This window comes from Pinus tabuliformis, chromosome 1_1 (genome assembly GCF_031772625.1).
Source record: "Pinus tabuliformis cultivar Carrire ecotype Pingquan chromosome 1_1, CPIR1, whole genome shotgun sequence".
NCBI lineage: Eukaryota > Viridiplantae > Streptophyta > Pinopsida > Pinales > Pinaceae > Pinus > Pinus tabuliformis.
In genome coordinates, this window is record NC_142297.1 from 26,664,266 (window position 1) to 26,685,292 (window position 21,027).

At 37.1% G+C, this 21,027-nt stretch overlaps 1 pseudogene; it reads left to right on the forward strand.

Moving 5' to 3' along the window:
* The first annotated feature begins 1,158 nt into the window (after positions 1 to 1,158).
* Positions 1,159 to 5,749, forward strand: LOC149211429 (pentatricopeptide repeat-containing protein At3g12770 pseudogene; annotated as a pseudogene).
* The last annotated feature ends 15,278 nt before the right edge of the window (positions 5,750 to 21,027 follow it).

The following is a 21,027-nucleotide window of genomic DNA, read 5'->3' on the forward strand; positions in this document are numbered from 1 at the left end:
AGATTATATATTAATGTACCTCACTAAAGGGGTTTCAAATTGCCCCCCCCACGTCATTGGCTCGAAACTCCGTGGGAAAAAATTCAGTCATGCTAAGGGCTAGTGTGGCCCATACCAGGTACGATCTCAGAGTGATTTTGATGACTTAGATGCCCCTGAGTCGCGGTTACTCAAGCCACATGTTAGGTGTGCCAGTCATCTCAAGCCTCACATTACCAAAAAAAAAAAAGATGCTTCCCCACATTTATGGATGACTTTTTCAATATTCTTGGCATAAATTATATATTAATGTACCTCACTAAAGGGGTTTCAAATTGGCCCGTCCCCCTCGCCACCCCCAACATGGAATTTGCAAACACATAGCAATATTCACAACAACTAATTGAGCTCACTCCTTTAGTTGTTTTGTTTACAATTTGCTATAACTAATGCATTATTCTATCAGATACACATATTTTAAAATTTTGTCCAATTAATGGAGTGACTATTCGATCAAATTCACCAAGGGTTTACACCTTTTGTTCCCAAGCAAATTTTGATAAAAAAACTTAAAAAATGTTTTCTCACATTTTGTAGATAAAATTAAAGAAGTATCCATAATAAACCCATGATATAAACTAGATCACCTAACTTAAAAATATGAATTGAATACATATTCCATGAAACTAGACAAATACATAAAAACATTGACAACAACTAATTAAAAACCACTAATAAGAACTTACACCTTTTTACCACAAAATTACTATTTTGTAAATTCACCATCAAACTATTCTATTGAATTCACAAAGTATTATATCTCAATGTATCAAAAATACTATTACATCATATTCATAAAGTACTTACACTACTTACACTGAATTCTAAGTACTCATTCATGTTGCTCAACCAATGAAACTTTAGTCCGTGCTTTTTCTACCACCCTCTTCACTATGAAACCACAATCACAACTCTCACATAAAGTTATTGAGTTATTATTGAATGCCTTTGAAATATTGTAATGTAACTCACGCACATAAAATTTCCATTGAATTGTTGGGTGGTTGAATGCTTTGGATTTCAGGTAAATGTTTTAAAGGTTGATCATCTATGTTGATTGCTTAGGTTGTTCGCCACGTTTTTAACTCATTTATACAAGTAAAGGTAAACATATAGAGTACACTGTCTGACATTTGCCACTGATACGATGCTTTCTGTGGAGCACAAGCGTGACTATTGCGATGGAAATTATGGAATTGGCTTCCATCACCATTACCGTCGCCGCTTCCTTTATTTCTTAAACGCGGCCTTCTCTGCTTGTACCAAAGTCACCCATTGCAGTACTTTTCCTGTAAGAGATCAAATGGTACGCGACTCACTCGACTCACAGGCTAAAAGCGCTATGAATCTTTCTTCCGCCGATCCCTCCAAATCCCAGATCAACGACAAACGTATTTTTCGTTCATTGCAGGACTGCAACGACATAAAAATGCTAAAACAACTCCACACCCAGCTGATCACAGCTGGGTGTGACCAAACTGAAGCCAAGCTTATCAACAAATATGCTATGTTTGGCAGCATGCAGGATGCATGCCAAGTGTTTGACAAAATGTGCCAACCAGAGCTTTTTGAATGGAATTTGATGCTTAGAGGCTATGCCACCAATGGGCTGTTCAAAGATGCCCTTGATCTGTATTATCAAATGCAGTGGGCAGGAATAATACCTAACTCTTACACATTCAACTTTGTCCTCAAGGCCTGTGCTGGCCTTTCAGCATTTCAACATGGTAGGTTGAGTCATCAGCAGGTAATCAGGCGTGGATTGGAATTGGATATATTTGTGGCGAATGCCCTTGTTGACATGTATGCTAAATGTGGAAGTATAGATGCTGCCCGCCGAATTTTTGATAGAATGTCTGTAAGAGACGTGGTCTCATGGACAGCAATGATTGCCGGATATGCTCAAAGTGGACATCCAAATGAAGCCTGGATTCTCTTCAACAAGATGCAGCTCTCTGATTCGAGGCCAAATTCTGTCACCGTGGCCAGTGTGCTCCCTGTGTGCGCCGATCTGGGAGCTCTGCCGGAAGGTAAGGGGATTCATTGTTATGTGCTTAGAAATGGGTTTGAATCGGACGTTATTGTAATGACTGCTTTGGTAGACATGTATGCTAAATGCGGTAGTTTAGACTTTGCACGCAAATTGTTTGACAAAATGCCTAAAAGGAATGCGCTCTCATGGAGTGCTATGATTGCTGGGTATTCTCAGAACGGACAAGGAATCAAAGCCTTGGAGCTTTTTAATCAAATGCAACTCTCAGGAGCGAAACCCAATTCGGCCACGATGGTGAGCTTGCTTTCCGCCTGTGCTAGTTTATTTGCTCTGCAACAAGGTCAGTGGATGCACTGTTACATAATTAAGAATAAATTTGAGTGGGATGTTGTTCTGGCAACAGCTCTTGCAGACATGTATGCTACGTGTGGAATTTTAGAGGTTGCTCGTCGGTTGTTTGATAAAATGCCTGAAAGAAATGTGGTTTCATGGAATGCAATGATTTCCGGGTATTCTCAGAATGGACATTTTAAAGAGGCGCTGACACTGTTTAATGAAATGCAGAAGGGTGATATAAAACCGAACACGGTGACGTTGGTGAGTGTGCTCCCAGCCTATGCCAATTTAGGAGACTTAGAACAAGTCCAGTGGATTCATAACTATATAATGCAAAGTGGTTTTGAGTTGGATGTTTCAACTCAGAATTCCCTTGTAGCTACGTATGCGAAATGCGGGAGTGTGGATGTTTCTCGCCACTTGTTTAATAAAATGTCAAAAAGAAATCCAGTCTCGTGGAATGCAATGATTTCTGGTTATACCCAAAGTGGCCATGCTGACGAGGCCCTTGCACTCTTTAATCAAATGCTACTGACCGTGGTGAAACCTGATGCTGTCACCATGGCCAGTGTGCTTCCATCATTTGCACATTTAGCGGCTTTGCAACAGGGCAAGTGGATCCATGGCTACATTATTAGATGTGGATTTGAGTCCGACATTGTTGTGGCGACAGCACTTGTAGACATGTATGCAAAATGTGGTAGTATAGATAGTGCACGCCAGTTTTTTGATGAAATGTCTAATAAAAATCTAGTCTCGTGGAATACAATGATTGCAGCATACGGTATGCACGGGTATGGGGAGGAAGCGCTTGCACTTTTTGACGTGATGCAGCCAGAAGGCACGCAACCAGATCACATCACCTTTATTTGTGTTTTGTCTGCCTGCAGTCATGCAGGGCTGGTTGATAAGGGATGGCAGTACTTTTATTGTATGGGTAGAGATTATGGCATTACTCCTGGGGTTGACCACTATGCATGTATAGTTGATCTTCTTGGCCGTGCTGGTCATTTGGATGAGGCAGAGGACTTGATTAGAAAGATGCCATTTGAACCGGGTGCTAGTGCATGGGGTGCTTTGCTAGCCGCCTGCAAAATGCACTCCAATATTGAGCTAGGAGAACGTGCTGCACAATATCTCTTTGACCTGGAACCTGATAATGTTGGATATTATATATTGCTTTCAAATATATATGCTGCAGTTGGCAGATGGGATGGTGTAGCGAAGATGAGAACAATGATGAAAGACAAGGGGTTGAAAAAAGCTCCAGGTTGGAGTTTGATTGAGGTAAATAACACAGTTCATGTGTTCTTTGCAGAGGATAGATCACACTCTCATTCTGAAGAAATTTATGCAACATTAGAGGCCTTGACTAAGCAGATGGAGGCGGCAGGTTATGTGCCTAACATAAACTCCGTTCTGCATGATGTTGAGGCAGCAACGAAGGAAGATATGCTCTACACTCACAGTGAGAGGCTGGCCATTGCCTTTGCGCTTATCAGCACAAGCCCTGGAACCCCTATACGGATTACAAAAAACCTGCGTGTGTGTGATGATTGCCACACTGCCACCAAGTTGATATCAAAGATTGTCACTCGTGAAATTATTGTGAGGGATGCAAAACGTTTCCATCATTTCAAGGATGGATTTTGTTCCTGCAAGGATTACTGGTAATGCTGCTTTAATGGAAAACTAGTACAGGCGGAGGGAACTGCAAATTGGGTGTATTAGTTTCCTGGATTTACACCTTGGGTATAAGTGTTAGACACTTTCATGCAGATATTTGCATTACGAGATCTAAGTTGTAAAAGTTGTGAAACACAAAAACAGTGATTGGGAAGACTGTATAAACTGCAACTAAGTGCATAATTGATCTTCTTGTCCTTTCTGCCTATTTGAACAAGGCAGAAGGTTTCATTTGAAAGATTTGAGCTGGGCACTAGTGTTTGGTGAGGTTTGGTAGGCACCTGTGAAATTCAGTTAAACTTGAACATTGAGCTAGGCGATTGTCTAGCTCAACATCCTTTTGACTTGGACCCTGCTAATATTGGATATTGTGTACTACTTTCAAATGCATATCATGTGGTTGGCAGTTGAGATGGTGTAACAAATGTGAGAATAATCATTGAAGGACTAGGGTTTCGAAAACAAACCCCAGGATGGAGCTTGACTGAGGTAAAATAACATGGTTCCTGCATGTCTTGTGGAGGATAAATAACACTCCATCTGAAGAAATATATGCCACACTGGAGACCTTGGCTACGCAAATGGAAGAGACAGGTTTTGTGCTAACACAACCTCTGGGCAGCACGATGTTGCAGCAGCAGTACAGGAAGACATGTTCTACACTCATGCTGAGAAGTTGGGACCTGTATACGGCTAATGAAAAGCCCGTGTATATGTGATGCTTGCTGTACTACCACTAAGATCATATTGAAGCTTCTAAGGAATGAATTATTGTAAACAATGCAAAAGGTGTATTGTAAGCAATGTAAAAAGCTTCCATCATTTCAAGGATGGATTTGTTCCTGTAAGGACTACTGGCAGTGCTAATTAAAATGGAAAACAAGTATAAGCATATACAGCTACAAACTTATACACATTAGTTTCTTGGATTTGCACGCTGTGTAGAATACTAAGTTATACATCATGTATACATTTGCATGGAGATCTAAATTGTAAAATTGTGTAGCACAAAAGAGTGACTTGTGTGAGTCCAAACTTGGTGAATTATTGTATGTGAAGACAGTATAAACGACAATTAGATGCATAATTGATCTTTTTGGCTGTGCTGGCCATTTAGATGAGGCAGAGGACTTCATTCAAGAGCAGTGTGCTAGTGTGTGGGGAGCTTTGCTAGGCACTATGGAATTTCACTTGGACACTGAGCCAGGAGAACATGTAGTGCAACATCGTTATGTCTTGGAGTTTGACAATATTAGATGTTATATATCACTGTCAAATGTGTATCCTGTGGTTGGCAAATGGGAAGGTGTACCAAAGGTGAAAACAATGATTGAAGACAAGCAGTTGGAAATGAAACTCCTGGAGTCCTGGATGGAGCTTGATTGAAATAAATAACATGGTGCATATATTCCTTGTGCGTATAAGCGCTCTCAATCTGAACTAATTATGCTACATTGGAGACATTGGCCAGGCAGATGGAGGAAGCAGGGGATGTGCCTACCAGGAAATTTGTGCTGCATGTTATTGAGGCAGCAGCAAAGGAAGACATGCTCTACGGTCATACTGAGAGGCTGGCTATTGCCTTTAGGTTTATTATCACAAACTCTGGAACTCCTACACATATCACAGATCACCTGCATCTGTGTGACAATTTTCTATAGTGCCTTTGAGTTCATTTTGAAGATTGTTTTATGTGAAATTACTGTGATGAATGTAAACAATTTCCATTATTTCAAGGATGGCTTTTCTTTCTGCAAGGATGAATGGTGGTGCTTATTGAAATGGAAAACAAATATAAGCTCAGACATGCATGCATACTCTCACAGCCTGCACAGTGCTCAGACATGAACACATATACTCACAGCCTGCACTTGCATCTTGCAACAACTTTGGAAAATGCTTATCTCCCCAAACTTTAACAGTTTTGACAGTATCAATGTTGTGCTATCTGCAATGGTACTATGAATTTAAAAATCACAAACCTATGACTGGTACCATACTGAAATTAGTCACATTTAGGTCCATTAATTTTTGTGAGAGTTCTTGCTCTAGGCCCATTGCCATCTCCTGCGATGTCAAGAAACAGTGAAAACAGTGACCCTGCTTCACCAGTGTATCATAGGAAATTGTAGTTTAATCAACAAATATTAATGGCCAAAATATTTGCAGTAGGTACATAAGAGAATCGGAAGGAACTGCAACTTTTTCTGCAAAGTAAATTGTTCAACTACAGCATCTTTTGCAGCTTGCTCAAGCTCTGCGACCACTTTATCTGGGAAGACTGAAGGAGTTGATACAGGAAAACACACCATTGTATGTTTTGTACAACGACACAACAGCTAGCATATGAGTTTCTGAATTTTACCTACAACGTTCAGCAAGGGTTTTATTATTAATACACCTATCCCCATGGATGTCAAACATTGAATATAACTATCTAGTATCTATCATAAATATCCTTGCACAAAACAGAGTTAGTTTGCATAATTTTTAAATTACAACTGCAAAGCTTGTATTTCCCCATTCATTCACCTACTCAGTTTTACTATGATAGCTTAACCTAGGTTCACATGATGCTTTTAAATACTCAAAACCAGAGTATGCATACCTACAATTTCATAACCAAATGGTAGAGAAGACATATCAGTTGCTGCCAATCTTTACATAAAAGTAACGCTACATACAAAAACTAGGTAGCAGAATAAATTTAGACAACAACTAATAATATTAATCAGAAAGCTGTATTCAGGTTTTTATTTTGTTTACCAATAACATAAATGTGGGAAATATTGATAACATAAATGTTGGAAACACTGAGAGGGGGGTCAATCAATATTTCATAAATTTCAACAATTTAAGTATCAAAACAATTGATCAATAATATCACATCAAAGAAACACAAGATATATTTGAACAATCTATTTATATTACAAGGGAAGCTACAACTTTTAGATTTACCAGCTACAACTGGAAGGGCTACAACCCCAAGATTAATTAGATTCCACTGGAAGGAGGTGACAAACTCTTGAAGGAAGCTACAAATACCTTCTCTAGCACCACCCGACCACCCTATAGAATAAAAAGATAAAATAAAATTCTTGGGTTCCCATACAAGGGTCAATGACCTAATTACAACACCACGTAGGCTCTCAAATCATCAATGCAAGTGCTCTTACTTTGCTTTTGATTTGCCGCACAAGTTCTTCAAGGGTAGCTCACAACTCTGCTTCACAACTTCACTAGAGGTCTGCTTCAAGGCTTATCAAGACATCCAGCAATCTCTGCTTCAACAAGGGTTGCTTAAGACTTCAACGATTGCTCCAAAGATATACTACAAAACATGTGTCAAAGTCTGCTCCAGAAGAGGTCGAGGTCTGCTGCAAACGTCAAAGTCTATATCAAACTCTACTTCAGATTGTCATAGGTCTGCCACAAGTTTGCTGTAAAGGTCTACTTTAAATTATCAAAATATCTGCTTCAAAAATGCCTTGAATGCCTGCTTAAGAATGACTCAAAGATTAAATTTTATGCCTCAACTTCAAGCTTCAGACCTGTCCCAAAATTTTCTCAAAAAAAAAAGTTTTAGATATGCCCTAATTATGGCCAAATTCATCTTAGAAAGATGCCTAAGAACAAATCCGAATTCTGTCTCACGAAAATCCAAATGAAACCTCATGTGCAAAGTAAACCTCAAGAGCTGCCCTCAGAAAGGGGCCGAATTAGGTCCTTAGATAAACTCAGATAAGGGCCTCAGAGATGACTTACACAACCTCAAAGATGAACATGTTTGGATCTGTTGTCACCCAGATTGTACAGGCATCGTGACAACTGCTTAGGGCGGAGGCTGTCACTCTGATCCCTGCCGACTCTGTTCTAGCTGTTGTGAAAATTTCTAACCTGAAATTTTACTGTAGCAATTAATTTATTTCATTTACTTATTCTTCACAATAAGTTATTTACGAAATCCTTTCGACAAACATTAAATAAATTCTACTGTAGTTATCACATAATTACACAGAGAAAATAATAAGGATATACATGCACAAGAACCAATCACATCAACAGAGTTGTTTTTGCACAATTATTCCCGGAAAAATCCAATTTGGGAAAACCGGTGCAACAGATAAGGGTTTTATTAATCTTCAGCAACAATTGCTTTACAAGGAATGATTTTATAGAGAAATTGAGAGAAAACACCTGAGACTTTCCCTTGGAAACTTTCTGACACCCTGTAGACCCTTCTTCCACTTCTGCATTACTTTGCTTGGTTTTGTGTCCCTCTGCGTCAGCCTATGTGAGGGTTGCGTCTCCCTCTGCGCTGTCTCTCAATGCCCCTACGTCACCTCCTCCTCAGTCTCTGACTGTCGCTGATGCCCTCCTCTTCCTCCACCCTACAACTCTCCCTCTGAAATTGATTTCCTTCTTTTTGAAAATCAATTTCTTTGGGATACTAAGTATTTGCTGGTATATCTCCAAATGATCCTCAAGTCTTCTCTTATACTTTTCCTGTTGATGAATCAACGACCGAGATTAAGTCTCTAATCAATGGCTAAAATTAAAACAGACTTGATCTTCATCTCTTAGAAGCTTCTCACCCTTATCTTTACTAATACCAATTAATATTTTTATTTTCTTAAGTTTAGACTTAGGGACCCATTAAAAATATTAATTATTTTAATAATTCCTCATTCGGATGGAATTTCTCCAAACAATTTTTGTGTCTTGAAGATCTTATGTGCTTTAGCCTCTTCACCAAATTTCAAGGTTAGAGCACATCCGATGCTACCCAAAATCAACAACTGTCTCACAACAACAGGCTATGGGGGGTGGTCCCTATGGAATGAGGTGAAGGAAAACAAGTTGGAAACTAACTTGTTTGGGAGACACAGATCAATGGCCAAATTACTTGGTTAAATCTTAGCAAGATTAATGATTCGAATAAATTTTAAGTATGAGACTAGTGCCTTAATGGAGTGACAATTCTTGCTTATGGTAAATTAAAACCAAGTGACCTGATGGACACCCGCTGCTTGAATGATTAACTAACTTATATGATGTGCAAGTCTTAGAATTTATGTGAGATGCAGTGATCTTGGTTTATTTTAATTACATGCCTAGTCTAAGTATGACCTTCTATTGTGCTCTTATCACCTGATGCCTTTGGTGCTACAGAGATTGTGGCTCTGACTACTACAAGGTCATCGTGTTAACCACCAAAGAGTTGCCAAGCCCCTCAAGCTAGGTGAGAAGGGTTTCCCTAGATTTCTATCAACCTAGCTTATGTTGGGAGGTAAGGTTTAATGCAAGCTAGATCTAGGGCTTATGCAAGAGATTATGAGTGAGATTATCTTGATTTAAGATTGTTTGTTTTACTTAAGTACTTAATGTGAATTAGCTTGTAGCGAAAGTACTTAACAATGATGAGATGACAATCTTGAATAAGATAAGGCGCTTTAGAGACATAAGTGAAAAACTTCAACAAATTCTCACAAGGTGTAAAATGCCATGTTTTCAACAATATTCGATACCTTTTTAAAATAAACAAATCACTATTCAAAATAGCCAAATAAAAACTTAGATGCCAAGACTTAGAGTGAATTACCAAATACAAAGATGCTAATTAAATTCCAATTATCACAAGATCAGGTCTAGAGCTTAAATGTATGAGTGTTTTAGGTGCCAAATTCTGGAAATTTCACAAACTGAGTATAATGCACATAGTGTTAAATATCAACAGTTGAATCAACAATAATACTTCAACAAATTTGAGTGCTTATTAGTATTATGAAAACAATAGGAAGTTCACTCTAAATCATAAAATTTGCCCAAAACATGAAGCACAAAACTTTCCAATGACCAACAAAAGTAAATTTATGTGTCTAGTTTAATTTATGATGATATATTTAGTAATATTTCAGATCTGTAATAAATTATTATAGTAGTCAATTGACCCACAGATGAGCAAGCTAGAGATGTTAAAAGCATTGCCCAATATACCAAAAAGTAGTAAAATTCATCTAACTTGAAAAAAAGTGAATTTTAGGGTTTTTATAGGGTGTGATTAAGACAATTTTAGATTTGATCTATTTACTACAACAATGAATAATTGATAGATCAACAAACTAATGAAGTTACAATCAATACCAACATTCCCTAGAAATCAGAAAATTTACCGAAAATTGAAAATTTCGAATTTTAGACCCTTATTAAGTGTATGCTTCAGAAATTTCAAATCTAAAAACTTCAATTATGTTTTAAATTTCAGCAAGCATAAAAGTTAGATCTAGGCTAGATCATGGATGCCCAAGTGACCAAAATTTATGAAAATGAATATTTTGCAATTTTAAATAAATTTGACAATGTAGCATGTGATTTTAGGGCTTAATTGTTATTGATTTGAATGTTGTAATAAATTAGAGATAAAACTAGGGTTTAGATGTCAAACCCTAGGCCCAAGGCCTTGATGATCCCTTGATCAAAATTTATTGAAACTTTGGGATCAAGTTGGCACTTGAAAAATAGAAAGTTTGAGCCTCAAAACCTGCAAAACCACCAAGTATTCAGTGCTGGAAAATCAGAGGGTTTTAGGGAAAATTAGGGTAAATGAGGCCAAGAAAAGACAACGCTAGGCTAAGGAAGACCAATGTTTGGGGATAAGGAGGCTAGAAAGGTAGATCGAGGTCAACAAAGCTAGAGGAGGCCACAAGAAGGGAATGCTGAAGGAGGATGAGCCTCAAAGGCTTGACGTTGGTGTTTCTGAGGTAAATTAGGGTTGAAAAGAGGACAAATTTCCCAAAGGGCAACTGTTTGGGTTAGAGAGGGTAGGCATGTGGCCTAGGGCCCACGACTAGGCTTTTTAAGGCCCTAAAGCCCCAACGTTGGGCTAGGAAAGGGAGGCGGAGGCTAGGACATGCCCTAAAGGGCTTAAAAAAGATAAGGGAGAGGCTCTGGAGGCTGATGCAAGCCAAGGAGGGGAGACGTTGGCCCTAAGAGTGCCGGATCTTGGCCCGAGAAGCTTGAAAAAGTGAAATCTTTGTCTCAATTTTTATTTATTTATTTATTTATTTATTTTCGTTTTCTTTGGGTTTGAATTTTGCCGAAAAGTCTTCAGTGAGTGGCCCTGCAAAATTACCTAGAGACTAGATCTTACCCTCAAGGGCCTAGATTTAGCTTTTTTTCCACTTTATCCTTTGATCCAACTTGCAAAAATGAAAATAAGACACCTAAACCCCAAATATATACAAAATACTATAAATTCCCAAAATCCAAGCTAGAAAAAATAAATCCCAGGGTAGATTTATAAAATTATTCACAAGATCTACAAATATACACGGATTTTAAAAATTTTAAATTTTTGTGAAAAATATTTTATTGAGTTTTTCCTTTGAAGAATGACTAAAAATACTTTAGAAACCTCAATGTGTACTATAGCGTTAGTGAAAATTTAATCCACCATATAAATATTTGGAATCCAAGCAATAATGATTCTTGCCCAAATTTGTGAATTTGGAGACCAATGATTGAAGTATATACAAGAACTATGAATTTATCTCAAAATAATTTTTTAGATCACATGGAAAATCAAACCACCTAAGATTAGCTCAAAACTATCAATAGCATGGTTTTATTTCTATCTAAAGAAAAAAATGAATCTTATCAATATTCAACACAACATAGAGATGCATGTAGTTAACACATACCACAAATCAATAAACAAGAACACTTTGAATTGCACCCCAAAGTCTTTATTATGATTGAAAAAATAATTCCCAACGGGACAATGGTTACAAGGATGTTTCAACACAAATTTTTTAGCCAAAGATCAAGATGCTAGAGACACAAATGGCTCTCTAATTTATAGATTTATCCTCCAAGTGGAAAAATAACGGTTAGTTTCTTTGATCTTCGTCAAAATAATCTTGGCTGTTGATAAACACTTCAAGATCTTTTAATCTTGGCCCTTGATTTTTTTATTGTTGAGAAATTTTCGAATTTATTATTTAATTCCATTTTTATTAGCTCAAAATTAATTATTTTGAGTTAATTTCCTTAAAAATTTGACTTTGACTTAACCACCAAGGTCCAAGGGTCCAAATTTTCTTGAAATATTCAATATTCTCTTGGTGGAAATTTCTAAAAAATTGATTTCTTTAAAACCCACGAATTTTTCTAAAGACAATTAGTTTTGACTCTATTAATTAATTTTCCGGCTTACGATTTAAATTTTATTTTGTTAGAAAAATTAATTAATTTACATATGAGAGGATTTAATTATTTTTCCATCCTATAATACATAAGATTTTACATTTACAACCCTCAAAGGGGGAATACACATTTGGCTTAGACCTTTAAGGCACAACCCATGTGCGACACAATATGATCTAGTAGACCAAGTGATTTGTAATAAAGTAATTAAGCCAACTAGCTTAAATTATTCCCAAATCACTTTTACATCAGACTTGACTAAAACACTAGAACTCACATAAGATTTCGACAATAAATTCCATTCTAGCTTTGGGGTTTACGTTGGAAGGAAAAACTCTTCTGATTAGTTGTATATAGAAACATAGGTAATCAATGAGGTTAAAAAACCTCATAGGATGAAATTTGTTACCAAAATCATAGGCCTACCTAGGTTGTTACATATACTCAATGTCTTACTAGGATCATTTACGTCATATAACTTGCAGAATGAGTTTAAAACGACATGTAAACTGCTGATAGATGCCCCAATCAAGTTGAAAAAATTAGGCACTTCCGCTCCCTTGGAACTTTGACAAAATGTGTGCAACATTTGGTTCCATATGGGGACACATTGCTTTTGTGAAGTAACGTGAGAACCCCAGAAGCCTGCATCCAAGAAAACATAAGTCCATTAAATATATATCCATTAAACATCGAAATCATCATGCGTTTATAGAAAATATCGTTGGAATAGAAAAATCTATTCTAAAATATAGAAGACATAATATAAATACATTAAATAAAACTAGCTAATGACATGAAATAAAAATGGAATAGGGTTAAAGATACTATACAAAATGATGCTCTATGGCATCAAATTCCATCAATGAGGTACGATCTCGGTCATTTGTATGCTGACTGATAGATCAATGGGTTGCTTTTCAAATGTCTCGTGTTGAAATTTGACCCTCTTAGGTCAGTGTGACTGCTCATTACTATGTTGCATATTTTAGTCAATCTGGAATCTTCCCCTTTCTCTACTTGATGGAGGGGATGGGTGGTGGAAAAAGTGATATACTAGTTGGATGAATTTTGACTCAAAGTGAGGTGGATGTTCCTGTGGCACAACCTATTCCCCATTCTCCAACTTTGTTGAGACTTCTATGTGGCACTTGTTCTACCTATGAGATAGTAGTAGGTCAGCTACCAATGCTAGAGCATTTAAAATAATTGTTTTGGAGTTTTTGGTTTTAGGTTTTTGGAAGACCAATGATTGAAGACAGATGTAGAATTGAAATACTTAATCCTTTGGGTTATATTAATATCTCAACAAAGGGTTACTATAAAGCCTTACACAGTGATATAGATAAAAAATAGTGGTGAGAGGAAGACAAAAAATAATATGATTATCACAGTTTCCAGACTGTAAAATAGAACAATCATAAGTAGGAAAACATTCTAAACTACGTTCCAAAGGTTTAAGTCAGTATACTTAAGCTTACACAAGATGCTGATGGTTTATTGATTAGAGGGGATTAGCTAAACAGACAGTTCATTAATCCATTCTCTTAATAGATGATCACTTCAGGAGCTTGTAGGAATAAATTGAGACACAATTCTTCCTACTTAGATATCTTTATAAGTCATAAGCATACAAAGAAAAACATAATGATTGATATCTAGAAAAACTTACAGGATAACGAAAACTGTGTAAAACCAGATTCAGAATCCTTTGCTTTGTATTAAGGTTCCATAAACACTTTGTACATCAAGTGTCTAGAAAATCTTCTTTCAAAGGTGGCTACCAGTTTCAAAGTAGAATTAACAGTCAAGATTTAACAAGAAATGAACAATGAATCTTGAACTTCAAACCATTAATAACTCGAGAAGAGAGTTATTTATACAATAATGAAACCAAGGAAATATCCTAACACTGATTGATATTTATTCTAGGAAAGGAAAGATCTTCATACAAGAAGATAGGGGCAGTTGTTGAACTGCTTCTTGCTGTCCATTTTATTTAGGTTGTGTTGGCTTTGTTGTTTGATATTTTCCCTTTTAAGCTGCTTGATTGTTTGAATCCTTTATGCTTGATTGATTTCTTCATTTGATCTTTCATTTGATACCCTTTAAACTCTGTGAATCTCCTTTAACTCTGCTGAGTAACCTTTACTGTTTCTTTTATCTTTATAGTGCATTTGAGGTTTTTACTGTGTTTTTCAACAACAAATCACTTTAGATTTTATGTTACAGGGTAAAGTAAATTGATATGATCTTCATATTGTCTTCTAACTGTATGCAGACTTTTTTCTCTGTAACCCTGGAACAAAAGCTTTACTTGCAAAACATAGACACTGTTAAGAAAAACAATGGTGACAGAGAAGGTGGTTAATGGCTTTATTGAGCTTGAAAGGCAATTGGAATGAGTCCAGAGCATATTGGAAGGTAAAATGATGGTTTTATGGGTTGCAAAGGCTTATGGAGGCTTCACTGTGTAAAACAGGAAAAATAGAGCAAAATGATGTTTTTTTGCTTTTAAACGGAAAAATAGTTCATTTTTTGAATTATGGCGCAATATGAACAGTGACTATTTTGTCGCTATGCAGAAGGTGGTTTTGGTTTTCATCGCACCGCTTATAAGGCGTGGGCATTTTTTGAAAGGGTTTACTTGATATGGTTTAAAGCTTGACACGTAGCAATGGAGGACGGTGGAATACCGTTTTTCGGGTGGGTAATGCTCGTACAAAGAGTTAACTCGAAATTTTTCGAGGGCCGTTGGATTTGAATATATGTGATTGGACGGTGATGGAACGAAGGAGTACGGAGGGGCTCAATGATCAATTATGACAGCAATGACTTTATTATTGGTTAAAACTGAGATTTAGCTTTGAAATGAAGGTTAAAGTTAATTCTTCGTTAAAATAATAAAAACTATTTAACAAAGAAAAACTTAGCAAAACACATATGGCGGACTTGAAATAATATGAATGTGGGCGGATAATGATATCGGGTCCAGGTTAATCGCGTATCGCAATCAGAGTTTAGCAAATGACGACCTATCGCAAAGGAATGTGATAGGGGCCGGACACGACGTAGGAATGAATCATATATGATATGTGATCTAGTTCAGGTCCCAATCGCATATCGGAGATCGCAATGGCGGAGGGTTATTGCTTTAGCGGAACTTGCCATGAGGGGTGGATGCAATATGGGTATGAATTGTAAGATATATTGCATCGGGTCTGTTGCAATTGGAGATCACAAATGGCAGAGGTTTATTGCTTTAGCGAGACTTGCGATGGAGCCAGATGCGAAATGGCATGAAATATAATATATATTTGGGTCGAGTCCAGGTCTATCGCACATCGCATATCGAAATGGCGGAGAGTGTTCATGCATGTTGAGAAGCTTGCGATCCACCGATGCAATATTTTATTTAATATATAGTTTTTATAATAAAACTAAGAGTTTCGTGGTATTTTAATAAAGGCAGTTAATATATACGGGAAAAGGACTTTTAGGGGTTTAATACATTATGTTAGTGTTAATATAAAATATGAGCAAAAAAGGGAAAATATATGAAATATGATGCGGAAAGGGGAAAAACACTAAGTATTATGCCTTTCACGGGTTATTTTCTTTTTTGCATATATACATCAATACTTAGGCTAAACATCATTTTGTGGGTTTTTTTGGGTAAAAGGGAATTTACATAGTAAAAGGGATTTTTCACGGTAAAAATGGATTTTACATTGTAAAAATGGATTTTACATGGGGTTTTCACTTTTTCTTAGGTAAAAAGGAATTTAACCTTAGGAAAAGGGATTTTTTTGTAGAAAATGAATGAATATGAATGTATGAAAGTAGGAAGGGAAAATTAGTGAATATAGGGATGAATGGAGATGAATGAGAAGTTAATTAATTGATCTTGTAGACCTTCATTTGCTTTGTGTAATTGCCTCATGGACATAGAAACATGGTAAATGTACATTTTGTCCAACCAATAATCAAACTTCTGCAACCTTTCTCTACTTACCCTTTGCTTATTCTATAATTTTTTTTACTTAATGGGTGCATTTAAGCTAGCAAACCCTTTTCCTTTCTTTTTATTTTATGAAACAAATTATCTAAATCTACCCTTATAACCTCCAAGGGCTCAGATTAAACTGATAAACACCTTATTATTCTCTACCTAACTACTGTTCTGCCAAGATTAAACAGTTTGGCCAGATTTTTATTCTCTAACTATAACATTAAATTTAAAGCATGAAGTAATCAAGATTAAACTATTTGACTGTCATGGGTTGTGGCATTTAAAACAAGCTGCACACAACCATTATTTCGGAGAAACAATAGTAGTGACAATTAGATTTGCTCACTTTCAGAGTTTATTTGTTTTATTTTATTTCTAATCTAGCATTTTCTTTTTGTCTTTATTTTTTAGGACATCTAACCTAACATTTTCTTTGATATGGAAATTATCATCAAGATTTTTCACTAACATTTTATTCAATATTGTTATGTCCATATCTTAACTTAACATTTTTTCAAAATATTTTTATGTATTTTTTGACTAATTTATTCTATCTTATCAAAACCAAAAAATGCTACAACATTGGCTCCAACTAGGGACTGCTTTCTTTTGTGGAATGCAGAGAACCTATAGATCCATGTGCGTTCTTCTCGGGCTATGGAGTCCTTGCTGTAAATAAAATCATACTGACATCTCGAAAGGTAAAATAAAACCAGAGTATTTACAATGAAAACTATTTCAACTTATTAGTACTGAATGTAATGTTTGAGAAACCTTCCATTTATAGGATAAGTGGAATATAGCTCCTCAATATTCTACAGCACAAAAGTGTTGTTACCCTTGACTTTAGCAATTGCTAAAGGTCCAAACCATAGATTGTCAAATTTGCCATGCTTTCCTTGAATCTCTTATTTCCTAGCATCCCATCTTAGAACTAGATCACCTTCCTTAAAGTCCCTCTCCCTGGGTCTTCTGTCAAACATGGCCTTCATCTTACTCTGATATTTATTCAATTTGTATTGAACTTCATCTCTGTTTTCATTAAGTTCAATACTCTGATTTATTCTTCTTGAAAAATCATTAGGTTCATCTGTAGAATCCTGCAGGAATTTTAAAATAGGGAAAACCAAATTGCTAGTGAAGATTACATCTTTCCCATAGACTAATTGAAATGGAGATTTCCCAGTTGATCTCTTTGGAGTAATTCTATTCTCCCATGCTGCATAAGTTAGATGTGAATCCCAGCTCTTCTTGTGATCAACTAGAGTCTTTTTGATTACCTTTCCCAGAATTTTGTTTGATGACTCTGCAAGACCATTACCTTGAGGGTAGTATGGAGTTGAATGATGTAACAAAATATGATATTTCTGGCAAAAGTCAATCATTTTAACACTAGAAAAAGCTGCTGCATTATCAGTGACAATTTGAGTTGGGCAACCAAATCTAGATAAGATATTCTCTTTAATAAACTTAATTACTACTGAATCAGTAGCATTTCTGATTGGAATTTCTTCCACCAATATAGTAAAGTAGTCTGTTGTAGTGAGGATCCATCTATGCTGATTACTTGAAGTGGGGTGAATCTTTCCAACAAAATTTAATTCCCATCGAGAAAAAGGCGCTGAAATTATTGATTGAACAAGTGGAAGAGCTGCTAATTTTTGTTTACCAGCAAAAATTTGACAAGGAACACAACCTATGACCTTTGCCCCTACCTGTAAGAATAATGTGGGCCAATAAAATCTTCCCCTCAGAATCTTGTATGCTGTTGCTCTCCAAGCATTATGTCCCCCACAAAATCTTGTATGAAACTGATCAATGATTCCTTCAGTTTCTGATTCTGTTAAACATAATAACAAAATATTTAGTGGATATTTCCAGTATAAATTTGCATTTATAATGCAGTGCTTGACTAATTTTAACTTAAGGGTTTTACACTGGGTTTTGGAGAATGATGCTGGACTCAAAATGAATCAAGAAATTTACAATATCTTGATACCAGTTTGACAACAAGAATTTTTCATCAATGTGTATAGCACTGATCTGCTCTGAAGGTTGAGGTTCTTGTGGATTCTTCCCTTCTGTATGAAAGGAAGGTTCTTATGGATTCTTCCTTTTAGGATGAAGGGAAGGTTCTTGTGGATTCTCCCCTTCTGCAAGGACATAAGGTTCTTGTGTATTCTTCCCTTGTATTTCTAAAACAAAATTAATTCCAAGTACTTTGCAGTTGGATTCAGCTAGAAGCTTGGCTAATCCTTGACCTTTTACTAGCTTGGTAGTCTTGATAGTTAGTTCATACTCCAGAATTTGAGTGATCCATCTACCTCTTTTTTCATTAGTGTCTGGTTGGTGTTACACAGTAATTTGTCACTGTCTCCCTGTCAGTCTCCCTACTCTGTTATGAATTCCAATTAATCATGCTCCTGCTCTCTAATTTGGCCAAATGACCCACTTTGCCAAAGTTTATTTCATCATCGCGACTGTTATTAAAATAACCGCGCTGACTGGCGCCTGATAGTGCAACTGATGCACTGCCAACGCGGAAGCACACGGGTTTTCCGCGCTGGTCGAATTTCATGAGCCAGCGCATCCTATGTTTGTATTAAGTCGCGTTGACACAACCTGTTCCGTTATTAAGATGCGATGTCAGCGCCCCAGTGCAGTTATACACCCGCGCTGATCCAGTTTGGGCGAGTTTGTTCTAACAACCAGCCTTCCAGATTACTCCAGACCTGGTTGTTGGCCTTGTTAATGCCACCCTCCCTTCTATGGCATGTCTGTTCGTCATTTGAAACACCTTCCTTGGAGATAAGCTCATCCTCCCACCATTCATGGAGACTCCTCCTATTTAAACCTCTACCATTGCCATGAGCAGCTAGTTTTGGATTGTGTGGAGTTGATAGTGCTCAGAGTGTTGCTGCTAGTAGGTAGTTGGTGTGATAAGTGTGGAATTGCTAGATAGCGTAAGGGAGGTTGTGGAGTGTTGCTTGTGTGAGAGAGAGTTCTTGTCTTAGTAGATCTACCTCCAAGGGTGAATGCTTAAGGGACTTGCTGGCTGGACCCTCTTGAGAAGGATTCGATGTCAGAACATTTGGTTGTACTCTTCTCTGTTATTGATTAATAATAGATGACTACTATTATGGTTCCACTCTCATTTGTCTTTGTAATGGTTAATGTGAGTTATGTCCTTTCTGACTGATGTATAATTGCTTTTATTAGATTTCACGCTTGTGTTTGTCTTTCTCTTCGTGTGTGCAGGTATCTATTCACGGAGATCGTGGAGGATTGTGACCGGCCAGAGCGAAGGAGCAAGAGCGGCATCTCTTCATCAAACAATAGCGTTGGAATCCAAGTAGGTGTTCATTTCCTACCATTTATTTGCAATTAGGAACTTGCATAGTAGCATTGACTGATTGTTGCTAGACCCGTTCTGGGCTAGTAGGGATCGCCTCTATCCGTAGAGGGGATTTACCTCTCCAACAATTTGGCGACTCCACTGGGGAGCTGGCCTTTGTCTCTTTTTGTTCATTCTTGTTTTGAGTTTGATTGTTACTCTCTTTTCAAAGATCAGGGGTTAGTCCTTTGCTTTTAACCTTCCTGGTTCAACCTGGGAGGTGCCTTAATTGTCCAAAGAGTTATTGCCTTGGTTTGGGAGCTTTTGGCTTGTTTGTGCTTGTTTTTTAGCCTCAGCACGGTTTATATCAAAACAGTCGCGCTGACAACACATAGCTGTTTCTTTGACTCCGTGGTCATCGAGCTTGTACGCTTAACAGTCGCGACGATTTTGAAAAACGAACCAGCGCGACTAAGTCGTGTACTTCCGCGCTGACAACGCTTTGTTGCTATGCGTGACTTCTGGTCAGCGCATTGTTGCTGAGTGTTACCCGCGCTGATCCTGTAGAATTCAATTTGTTTCAATTTTGCCTCCTGAGCCTATTGGTTTGACTATCTCCTACTCTTTCCACCTGGTTTATGACTTGATTTTTATTATTTGAACTGTGAAGCACTTGCCTGCGAAGTCTTGTTGGGCGGATCTTGTTTTGTGTCCTATGACCTGGTGTTATCATCCCATTTTTGCTGGATTGACTTTGTTTTATCACTCGTTCACAAAGATTCGTTGCTACTTGCCTTTGCTTTTGCGAAAACCTTCCTCTTTTTCTTTCTTTGCTTGGTTGTTTAGGTGATTGTCATTGAACCAGTCCTCGGATTGTTTCGATTACTTCTCACTACGTAGACACAGATTACGATTGCTTGGGTTCAACTAGCTCTTTTTCACGCTTGTTGTGTTTTTCATTGAGTGATTTTTGTTTCTTTTTACTCGGTGTTGCTCTCTCAAAATTCATTTTAAGTGCACTGTGCCATTGAAAAAGAAATCGAACTAATGTCTTTTGCATTCAATAGTTAATGGGAAAAAGAGCATTTCATTGATTTGTGTTCTCAAAAGAAAAGTCTCATTTCTTTGCCATTAGCTGCATTAGATTGTTTGATTGACTGAGTTCATTTTGTTTGATTGAAAACTCTTAACCCTCTCATAGTTAGAATTCATCGAACGAAATGGTATTCTTTGGCATGTATTTTGCATCTAGGTAATTGTGAGAGATCACACGATAGGGCCTGAAACCGAAACTTAATTCAAGATCAACCACAAAATAAACCGAATAAACCTAAAAACGCATTGGAACTTAACGCAAACATCTAGAGGTCTAGGCTAGAGACGTGTTCCGGCGTCTTTAAACATAGTCACTATTGTTTCACA